The sequence below is a fragment of the Sus scrofa genome, chromosome 12 (genome assembly GCF_000003025.6).
Source record: "Sus scrofa isolate TJ Tabasco breed Duroc chromosome 12, Sscrofa11.1, whole genome shotgun sequence".
Taxonomy (NCBI): domain Eukaryota; kingdom Metazoa; phylum Chordata; class Mammalia; order Artiodactyla; family Suidae; genus Sus; species Sus scrofa.
Window position 1 is genome coordinate 1,022,502 of NC_010454.4, and position 10,771 is coordinate 1,033,272.

Genomic DNA, 10,771 nt, shown 5'->3' on the forward strand with positions numbered 1-10,771 from the left:
AGAGGGCCGCATGCATATGCTAGAAAACCGGAAAGCCTCCGGGTAGTCACTGCCCCAGGGCCGACCGCACACAGTCCAACAGGCATGCGCCCTGTGCAGCCTCAGTGCCCTAAGCACACATTGCCTGGTTGCCATCAGCCAGACCCCTCCCCTGAGGCTGGGGAGTATCACAGGACCCAGGATGTCAAGTTCGCTGGCTGGGAGCTGACTTCCCTGACCTGCTCCGTCCCCTCCTTCCTGCTCACAGGGACCTCACATCCACCTGTAGCTGAGCATGTGAGGCTTGGGAACGGACACCCTTGGGGCAAATTTTTTTTTTTTCCCATTTTTGGCCGCCCTTCAGTGTATGGGGCTCCCAGGCCAGGGGTCGGATTGGAGCCACAGGGATGACCTAGGCTGCCACTGCGGCAGTTCTAGATACCTAACCCCCTGTGTGGGGCCAGGGATTGAACCCGCATCCCCGTGGCCCCCAAGATGCCAATCCTGTTCCGCCACAGCAGGAGCTCCACTTGGGCAATTCTGACACTGCCTGGTCAAGCGCTCCAGCCCACCCTTCTGCCCCTCAGGACCCCACATGCAGGTCTGCAGCATCCGGTCCCCTCGCACCCCAAGTTGCCCCCAGCCAGGCCTCTTCGGCACTGCGGGGTTTCCTCTAAGGCTCATGTGTGCTGGGACAGGTTTTTCGTGCCTGCTCTCTTGTTTACCGTCTCCGCCAGGGGCAGTCCCATCTGCCTGGTCCTCCACTGGCGGGCATGCAGAGCAGAGCCTGGCAGGGGCCGGTGCTCCGCAGACACTGCTGGAGGAATGACTGTTGATGGGGGGACAAACAAATGCATGGTCCCCCCACATGCGTCTTCCCCTCCTACCGATGCTGCTCGCCGGGCTGGGGTGGAGCGCCCCAGGCGCAGTGTAGTATATGTGTGGGCGCTGGCAGGAGAGGTAGGGAGCAGAACAGACCCGCTCCCTCAGTGGCCTGGCTGGGCTGGGCCTGGTGAAGACCAGACCCTGTGAAGCCAGCCCCAGAGATGACCTCTGGGTGCTGCTCGGCCTGAGCTTGACAAGCCTCCAGAGACAGGAAAGGCCCAGCAGAGTCTCCCCTGAGATACAGGGTTATTTCAGGCTGGAGGTAAAAATTCCAGTGGCTCCACTCCATAGCAGGAAGGACCCTCAACTGGCCCACAGGCAGGTTGCACATAGATAAGAAATCAGCCATTCCTTTCGTGGCTCATCGGTTAATGAACCCGACTAGGATCCATGAGGATGCGTGTTATATCCCTGGCCTCATCCAGTGGCTTAAGGATCCCGCGTTGCGGTGGCTGTGGTGTAGGCCGGCAGCTGCAGCTCCAATTCCCCACCTAGCCTGGGAACTTCCATATTCCGCAGGTGCACCCTAAGACCAACAACAGCAACAACAAAATCACACAGCTTCAGGGGAGGCTGCTCCCTGTGCTTGTCTTCCTAGGCTCCCCTTGCAGCTCTGCACCTTCCCGAGAGGCCCCATTGCCTCCTGGTCCTGCGTCCTTCGGGGCGGTCAAGGCACAGCTGGGAGCTGCCCAGGTTCCAGGTGTGATCAGGGGAGTGGGGTGGGGTCAAAGGTCATCTTTGGAGCATTCTCTGGTGGCTCAGCAGTCTAAGGATCTGCCAATGTCACTGCTGTGGCGCTGGTTCCATCCCTGGCCCAGGAACTTTGCAGTGCCACAGGCTTGGTGAAAAAATAAGAAAAAAATAAGAAAGAGAAGAGTTCCCATCGTGGCGCAGTGGTTAATGAATCCGACTAGGAACCATGAGGTTGCGGGTTCGGTCCCTGGCCTTGCTCAGTGGGTTAAGGATCTAGCATTGCCGTGAGCTGTGGTGTAGGTCGCAGAGGCGGCTTGGATCCCACGTTGCTGTGGCTGTGGTATAGGCCAGCAGCTACAGCTCCTATTAGACCCTTAACTTGGGAACCTCCATATGCCGTGGGTGCGGCCCTAGAAAGGCCAAAAAAAAAGATGAAAAAAACCAAAAGGATAAGCATAAGAAAGCGAGATGGAAGGAGGGGAGGAAGTGGAGGACAGATTCAGGGTGGCTGGAGACTAGAGGCAGCGGGGATGCAGGCGGCCACACCTCTTGGTGCCGGAGCCATCCAGTACCTGGACACACCAGCCTAGGCTGGATGAGACTGTAACGTGACACACGCACCAGGAGGAAGGCAGGTGCGTTGTGAGCACATCACTGGCCTGTTGTCAGGGGCTGGTTTTGCCAGATGTTACCACTGCCAACGAGTGGGAGGAACACAGGAGGCCTTGCTCTGTGGCGTCTCTACAACTATCTCAATGAACATTTCAACGTAAACAATGACAAATCTACAAGCTAAATGTTTAAGACAATAGGAGTTCCCGTCGTGGCCCAGAGGAAACGAATCCAACTAGGAACCATGAGGTTGCGGGTTCGATCCCTGGCCTCGCTCAGTGGGTTGGGGGTCGGCCGTTGCCATGAGCTGTGGTGTAGGTCACAGACGCGGCTTGGATCTGGCATTGCTGTGGCTGTGGTGTAGGCCAGCAGCTGTGGCTCCGATTCGACCCCTTAGCCTGGGAACCTCCATATGCTACAGATGCAGCCACCCCAGAAAGCAAAAAATTAAAAAAACGTTTTTTAAAAAAAAAATAAAAAGATTTAAGACAATAAACTGCTATTCATCACCTCCTCTGTACCTCCTCCTAGATACACCAACTGTCATTTCGCCGCATGGGCCTTTTCTCTCTGCATTTATATACACGCATCCATTTATATTTGAACATACGCTGAAGATACGCAGGCACTTGCCCTCCAAATCCGCCAGCAGTGCCTCCTGAGAACCAGGACTGTCGCCCATCACCACACCCACAACCACACAGTCGCGGGTACAATGATGCCGTCTAACTCGGTCCCCTGTGGCATCTTCCCTCCTTGCCCAAAACGGTCCTCTAGAGCTGGCTGTCTCCTTGCATGTGGTGGTCGGGTCTGTTTACACGCCCTCTAATCGGCCCGTCCCCCACTGTTTGTTTTAGTTTTTCATGACGTTTGCGTTTATGTAGCGTCCACAGGCCGGATCTGCCTGGCCTTTCCTGGAGTTAAACATTCAGGGCAGTGAGGCCATTTGAGAGGACAGCCCCTCAGGAGATCCAGGATGCCAGCGTGTCCCATTAGTGGGGAACAGCGGTTTACACACTGGGTCAAGGTGAGGTCACCAGGTCTCCCTGTTTCAGGTCCCTTGCAGACGGAATCAGCTGTGGGGGGGTTAATTCTTTGAGAGCACAAATACAACATTTTTCCAATAACTGCTTGCACAGTGGTTTCAGCATCACCCCATGGTCCTTGCCCGAATCCATCACTACAATTACTGTAAAATTACAAACTTCCCACCTTATCATTTCTCTAAAATTCTTTTTTTTTTTTTTTTGGTCTTTTTGCCATTTCTTGGGCCGTTTCCAAACCACATGGAGGTTCCCAGGCTAGGGGTCTAGTCGGAGCTGTAGCCACTGGCCTACGCCAGAGCCACAGCAATGCAGGATCCGAGCCGAGTCTGCAACCCACACCACAGCCCACGGCAACGCCGGATCCTTAACCCACTGAGCAAGGCCAGGGACCGAACCCACAACCTGTTCTTAGTCGGACTCATTAACCACTGAGCCACAACGGGAACTCCTAAAATTCTTAAAGATTAATATGAACTCATGGATTCTTTTTCTTCATCACTTTTTTTTTTTTTTTTTTTTTTTTTTTGACTGCTGCCTGCAGCATGTGGAAGTTCCCAGGCCAGGGATCAAACCCCCCACAGCAGCGACACAAGCTGCGGCAGTGGCAATGCTGGATCTTTAGCCTGCTGCGGCACAGATGAACTCCCAGTTATTCTGTTGATGCTCGAACTTGATCCAAATGTAGCCAGCGAGGTGCCCACCACTTCAAGCTGGCTCCTGTGCTCATTTGGGGAAGGGCAGTGACTTTTTTTATTTTTATGTCATTTCAAACTTAGAAGTTGCGAGAGCAGTACTACGAACTCCTACATATCTCTTAGAAAGACTCACCAAGAGTTCCCGGTGGCTCAGCGGCATTGTCACTTCAGTGGCTCGGGTCGATGCTATGGTGTGGGTTTGATCCCTGGCTGGAGAAATTCCACATGCTGCAGCTGCTACCAAAAAGAAAAGGAGTCCCCATCATGGAGCAGTGGAAACCAATCCGACTAGGAACCATAAGGTTGTGGGTTCGATCCCTGGCCTTGCTCAGGGGGTTAAGAATCCGGTGTTGCCATGAGTTGTGGGCAGACATGGCTTGGACCTGGCGTTGCTGTGGCTGGGGCGTAGGCCAGTGGCTGCAGCTCCGATTTGACCCCTCGCCTGGGAACCTCCACATGCTGCAAGTGTGGCCCTCTCCCCGAGTGCTCCCCTGTGTGTGTGTGTTTACTTATTCATATACAAAGCTGTTTTGAAGCATCTGAGAGTAAGCGGAGACACTGTGCACCTTTCCACGCAAGACCTCAGCGTGCATTGCTCACGGGCAAAGCCATCTCTCACATCACCGCCAAACCGTGACACAACCATGGGAGATCCGTGCCTGATGCCTCACTCCAAGCTGCCCTGACATCTTTCCTGCATCCTTTTGATGCATTCGCTGTTCACCGAGCACTTCCTCACTTCTGCCACAAGAAGGCATCCTCGGCTAGCCCAGGACGTCCCTGCCCCTGCTCTGAATGCACCATTTCTCCGGAACCCCTTCTAGAGGGACGGGATTTAGAAACCCAGGTCCAGAGCTGAGCGTGCTCAATGCTCCTGGGGTGCCTCTCCTCTGCGGGCCGTCTCAGGCGACAGAGCAGTCCCAGCATTCTGAATTTACCTGAGTTCCTCGCGCTCCAAACCTCCCCCCAGTCTTCCTCTTCTTCCCTCCTTCCATATGTGCATCCAGCTGAATTTTAGGAAATGACCAATATCCAATCATTTTCTTTACTTTTCTTTTCTTTCTTTCTTTTTTTTTTTTTTTTTTTTTTTTTTTTTTTGTCTTCTTAGGACAACACCTGCAGCATACGGAAGTTCCCAGGCTAGGGGGTCAAATTGGAGGTACAGCTGTCAGTCTATACCACAGCAACAGCAATGCCAGATGTGAGCAACATCTGCAAACTACATCACAGCTCATGGCAATGGTGGATCCTCAACCCGCTGAGCGAGGCCAGGGATTGAACCTGTGTCCTCATGGATACTGGTGGGATTCATCACCGCTGAGCCACAAAGGGAACTCCCCAACCATTTTCAGTCTACAAAAAAGGCACATCTGGAGTTCCTGCTGTGGCGCGACGGGATGGGCCGCATCGCTGCAGCGCCAGAATATGGATTCGATTGCTGCCTGGCCCAGTAGGTTAAAGCATCTGGCGTTGCCCGAACAGCAGCTGGGATCTGCTCCCTGGCCCAGGAACTCCACATGCTCCAGGGCAGCTAAACAAACAAACAAAAAGGCACATCTACATGATTTAACCAATTATTCTCTTCTCCACATTGAGAACTCTTGCTTTCAGCAGCATGAATGTATTTATTAACTTGCTCTGCTCCAAGATACCCTCCAAATAGCTTTGGAGTGACCACAACAATCCTGCTACTAACGAGATGTACTAAGGAAATCTCAAGCTCTATTTGTAATTATTTTTTTCCTCAGAATATATCCCACTAGTGAAATACAGGGGGTTGTGTTCAAAATTCTTTGAATTAATTCTGTTTTTTTTTCCTCTGTGGTTACGTTAATTTGATACACAGGTTCACTTAGTACTGAACGTTAGGGTCTATTTTCATTCTTTTTTGATTTACTGTGTTTTGGTTTTTTTTGTTTTTTGGTTTTTTGCTTTTTAGGGCCACGCCTGTGGCATATGGAAGTTCCCAGGCTAGGGGCCGGATCAGAGATATAGCTGCTGGCCTGCACCACAGCCACAGCAACTCAGGATCTGTGTCTGCGGCAGCTCGCAGCAACGCTGGAGCCCCAACCCAGTGAGCGAGGCCAGGGATCAAACCCACATCCTCATGAATACTAATCAGATTTGTTTCTGCTGAACCACGACAGGAACTCTGACTTAACTAGTTTTTGATTCAAAAATTATAAGTATATGGGGGTTCCCATTGTGGCTCAGCAGTACAGAACCTGTCTAGGATCCATGAGGTTGGGGGTTCGATCCCTGGGCTCACTCAGTGGGTTAAGAATCAATCTGGCGTGGCCATGAGCTGTGGTGACAGTCACAGACAGGATCAGATCCTGAGTTCCTGTGGCTATGGTGTAGGCCGGCAGCCGCAGCTCCAATTCGACCTGGAAACTTCCACATGCCACGGGTGTGGCCTTAAGAAGAAAAAAAGCTATAAGTATTTGGAGTTCCCTGCTGGCTCAGAGGTTTAAAGATCTTGCACTGTTACTGCTGTGGCTCAGGTTCAATCCCTGGTCCCACAACGTCCACATGCCACGTGCGTGGCCAAAAAAATGAAGAAACAAAATGACCCATGGCCAGAAAAGAGTCACTTCCTCCTCATCCACTTCCACTGTCTCCCCAGAGAGCGCCTCTTCTTCCGGTTCTGGGGAAGCCGTCCTGCCTCTCCTTCTGCAAAGATGAGCGTGTGCACGTATCAGAGGCTAAGTGGACACAGACGCAGATGCTTCCTCGCCTTCCTTCTTACAGGTGACACAGCACACGCCCTCGCTGGTTCTCTTCTCTACAGCCTGCGTGACCCACTCTGGGACCGCGCCTTGCCCCCTCCCTCCACGGTTCGGGCCACCCGGAGCACGAAGTCATGAACACTGTAGAGCCTGTCACAGCATCCAGACAGCCCGGGGAGTGGGCAGCACGTGGGGTCCAGGCTCCTGCCCGGAGCAGAGCTTTGACGCCTCCTGTCTGCCGGGACCGCTGTTCGTCAGCTGTAAAACTGGACCCGGGGCGGTGGAGGTGAGCCAGGCAGGACATGACAGGCAGTGGCTCCTCCCGGTGGCCGTGGGAAGCCCTGGCCTGGGGCTGAGCTCCTGCCCCCAAGCGCCACAGGATCTCGCCTCAAGGCTGGCCCAGGGCCGCCGGAATGCTGGGTGCGGGGTCAGACCAAGGCTGTATCTTCCAAAGAAACGCTGTCCAGACTGCAGTCCCTATTGCACTTCTGGTCACAGGTTAAGGCTTCTGAGGCTGCTCTGAGTTGGACCCGGCTGCTTAGGGTCCAGCCAAATGCATGTCAAACATACATATGTAAACATATGTATATATTTAAGACGGTAAAATTGCATCTTAAATATAGCCTAAAGTCTACCTTCTGACAGACCCTTCGGGAAATTATCTGTATTATCACTTAGGCAGTGGCTTTCTCCACTGCCAAAGGAAAAAAATGGACAAGTTCCTGGAGTTCCCGCTGTGGCCCAGCGGGATCAGCAGTGTCTCTGGAGCGCTGGGCCGCAGGGTGGATCCCCAGCCCCCCACAGTGGGTTAAGGATCCAGCTTTGTCACAGCCGCAGCATAGGTTGCAACCTGACTTGGATCTGATCCCTGGCCTGGGAACTCACATGCCGTGGGGCAGCCAAAATAATTTTTTTTTTAATTTAAAAATTAAAAAACTTTTTTTTTTTTTTGGTCTTTTTGCCTTTTCTAGGGCCGCTCCCGCGGCAAATGGAGGTTCCCAGGCTAGAGGTCAAATTGGAGCTGTAGCCACCGGCCTCCACCACAGCCACAGCAACGCATCTGCAACCTACACCACAGCTCATGGCAACGCCGGATCCTTAACCCACAGAGCAAGGCCAGGGATCGAACCTGCCACTTCATGGTTCCTAGTCAAATTCGTTAACCACTGAGCCACGATGGGAACTCCTAAAAATTAAAAAACTTTTGAGCAAAGTAGGCTCCTGGTGGCCAGCTGCCGCCGCCGCCCTCGCCGCGCTCCCCCACGTTCCCTGAGCCATCCCTCACCTCCGTCCCCAGCCAAGCGGCTCACCTCTGGGGGCCTCCCTGACCCCGTCCCACCTGCCGCCCTCTGCCTGCTTTTCCCATGTCGCTCTCCTCTGCATGCACATCCTGGAGCCCCTGGGGCAGCTGTTTTCCGTCCTCTGCTCCCTCGCCCCCAGCAGACAGCCGTGGGACAGGGCTCGGGGAATGAGTGCCTGGAGCTGCCCCACGTCTGGTCTCAGGGGGTGGCTTCCAGGCCGGGCAGACACCCGGACAGCTAAGAACCTCAGCGCGAACTCACACATGGAAGAAAGGTCCCACTACTGATTTCACAAAAGGAGTTGAGTTTCTAAGTTGCCATCCCACCGACGGGCAGGATAACCAGCACCCGAGACTCGTGACTCGGGCGCTGGCTGGGTCCTCAGCGCCCTCCCGCGAGACGTGGACTCTGACTCCCAGGGGAGGCGGCGGCGCTGCTGCAAGAAAAGCCCTCGGCGCGGTCCTCCCCCCAACCAGTTCTCAGGAGCAAACTCAGTGGGGTCCGGAGAGGGCGGGGAAGGCCACCTTCCAGCTCCTCCTCGCTGGCATCTTTCCTCCTGGGCAGCGGCTCGACAGCTAGCTCTTCTCAGGATCTGCTTTGAATTAAAAAGTGCTGTGGCCCTTTAAGAGAAGCATCCGCCACCCCCGCCCGCCCTGCTGCCCCCTTTGAAGTCTCTGGCGCTGAAAGGTTCCCAGTGGCAGATCTGAGGGTTTGTTTCTGCCTCCCGAGAGGCCACGTGCGGATCACGGGGGGCGGGGGGGGGGGGTGTCACATGATCGGCCAGGCCGCCCTGGCCTGCAGCTGCTTTGCAGCAGGCACGGAGGACCAGCCGGCTCCTTGGCTGGGGACAGCCTGCTGGAGCTCCCTCGGTCTCGCAGAGCCAGCAGCTGGGGGAGCGAAGGAGCAGGCCCTCCCCTCGGGCCTGGGGCGGCCGGACCTCCCTCGCCTCTCACCTGCACGGTGAGACACTCTGGTGACACCCGCAGATGTGTAGGAAGCCCGTCCATCCCCCTGCCCTTCCTGCCCCGGGCTTTGGAATGTGGCCGTTCCCAGGAGGATGCAGGGACCCTGACGACCCACAGTTAGAACAGGTCGGCGGCGGCCTGGCTTCCTGGAGAGTCCTCCAGCCGGGACTGCCCAGCAGCCAGGTGGGCTGTGCTGTGCGGGGAGAGCGGGATGGGGCAGGGGTGCCAAGGCCCGCCCCGGGGGAACCCCCCCACCCCCGTGTCCTCCGGGCGCAGACGTGGGGGCGGGGCTTGCAGCTGAGTGACAGGAGCACCGGGGACTCAGCTTCCTCGCGAAGCCCTAGGGGCTCTCACCCACGTGCTCTCAGTTCCACAGGCGACCCGGGCCGGGCTCCCTTGCCGCCCCCCGCCCCCCGCCCCTGCACTGGACAGCCCCAGGCCAGGGCCTTTTCTCCTCGTGGCCCGGGATGGGGGGGGTAGGCTCCTGATGATGGATGGGGTGACTGCACCTGGGCTCGAGGCCCCTCCCCCAGCTCAGAGCTGCCAGGGGAGGGGCCTCCACTCGGAGCTCCGAGCCAGCCCCTGGGGGGAGTGCGGTGGTCTGCCCGCTTCCCTGCCCTCCTGGGCCTCAGAGGCCAGCAGCTGGGACGCAGAGCCGCCCAGGTGGTTGTGCGAGGCGGGGCGGCTGAGGCCGGCAGGCAACAGCTGGGCCCCAGACGGGTGGGCGGCAGCTGCAGCACAGAGCAGCCCCCTGCTGGGAGCTGGGGCTCAGGGGTCCCCAGGAGGGAGTGGCTGTGTGGTAGGGGGCAGTCCCAAGTCCAGGCATGGGCACTGGGTCTGGAGCTGCTGAGCATCCCGAGGCCCTGAAGGCCCAGTCCCAGGAGGGACCCCCGTGCCACTGCCCCAAGCCTGCCCAACTCAGGCCCTAGCTCTTGTTTCCTGAAATATTTCATCTCCAACACTCCTTTCCCAGGAATTGCCCCCTTGCCCTTGCAGGGACCGAACTCTCATGATCTAGCTCTGTGCCCCCTCCCCTATAACTTTTTCCCCACAGGAGCAGCCCCTGAACCCCCATCCTATACCTGAGGACACCCCTCCAAAAGAGGCAGAGGCCGCCTTGCACCTGGGCATGCATGGGCTCTAAGCTTGGCCGGAAGCCCCTGCCACCCGCCAGAATGGGAGCCAGGAAGCCAAGAGGCAGGAACGATGCAGAGCCAACCCTGGACCTGGCACGTGGTGGGGCGCAGAAGGGTGGGTCCCACGTGCAGCATGTGTGGTGTCCGCGGTCCATGGGGACACTGTAACAAGGCCATTTGGGACATTGTTCCTGCGTTCCCTCCCCAAGCCTGAGTGCCTGCCCTCCAGACATCCCACAGGCCCTGCGCCCGGGACCCCGGTCCACCCTGGTCCCTGAAGGATGGCTGGCTTCCACCAGGGAGTCATAACTGCCGTGGGTCACATGCTCACTGGCCATGAATCCTGCCTCATTTCATGCCCCTGAGACCCTGAGAAGCAGGTACCATTCTCCCGCACCTGAGGTTCAGAGAGCCAGCTGCCAGCCCTGCATGCTGCATTCAGGGTCCCCAGATACATCCCCCAGGGTCCGCTCATCTGTGCAATGCCGGGATGGGGGCACACACATCCCTCGCGCCCGCAGGATCTCCGGGGTGGGACCAGCCCACCCCTCTCATCTGCCTGCCCTCCCCGCCCCCAGTCACCTGGTGCCCCAGGCCCAGCGTGCTGGCCGGCACCCATCAGACCATCAGCGATTGGAGGTTTTTTAGGTAAAATTTATAATGCAAAACCTCTTTAAAGTGTACGATTCCACTTAGTACATGCAAAAAACACAACCATCAACACGACAGA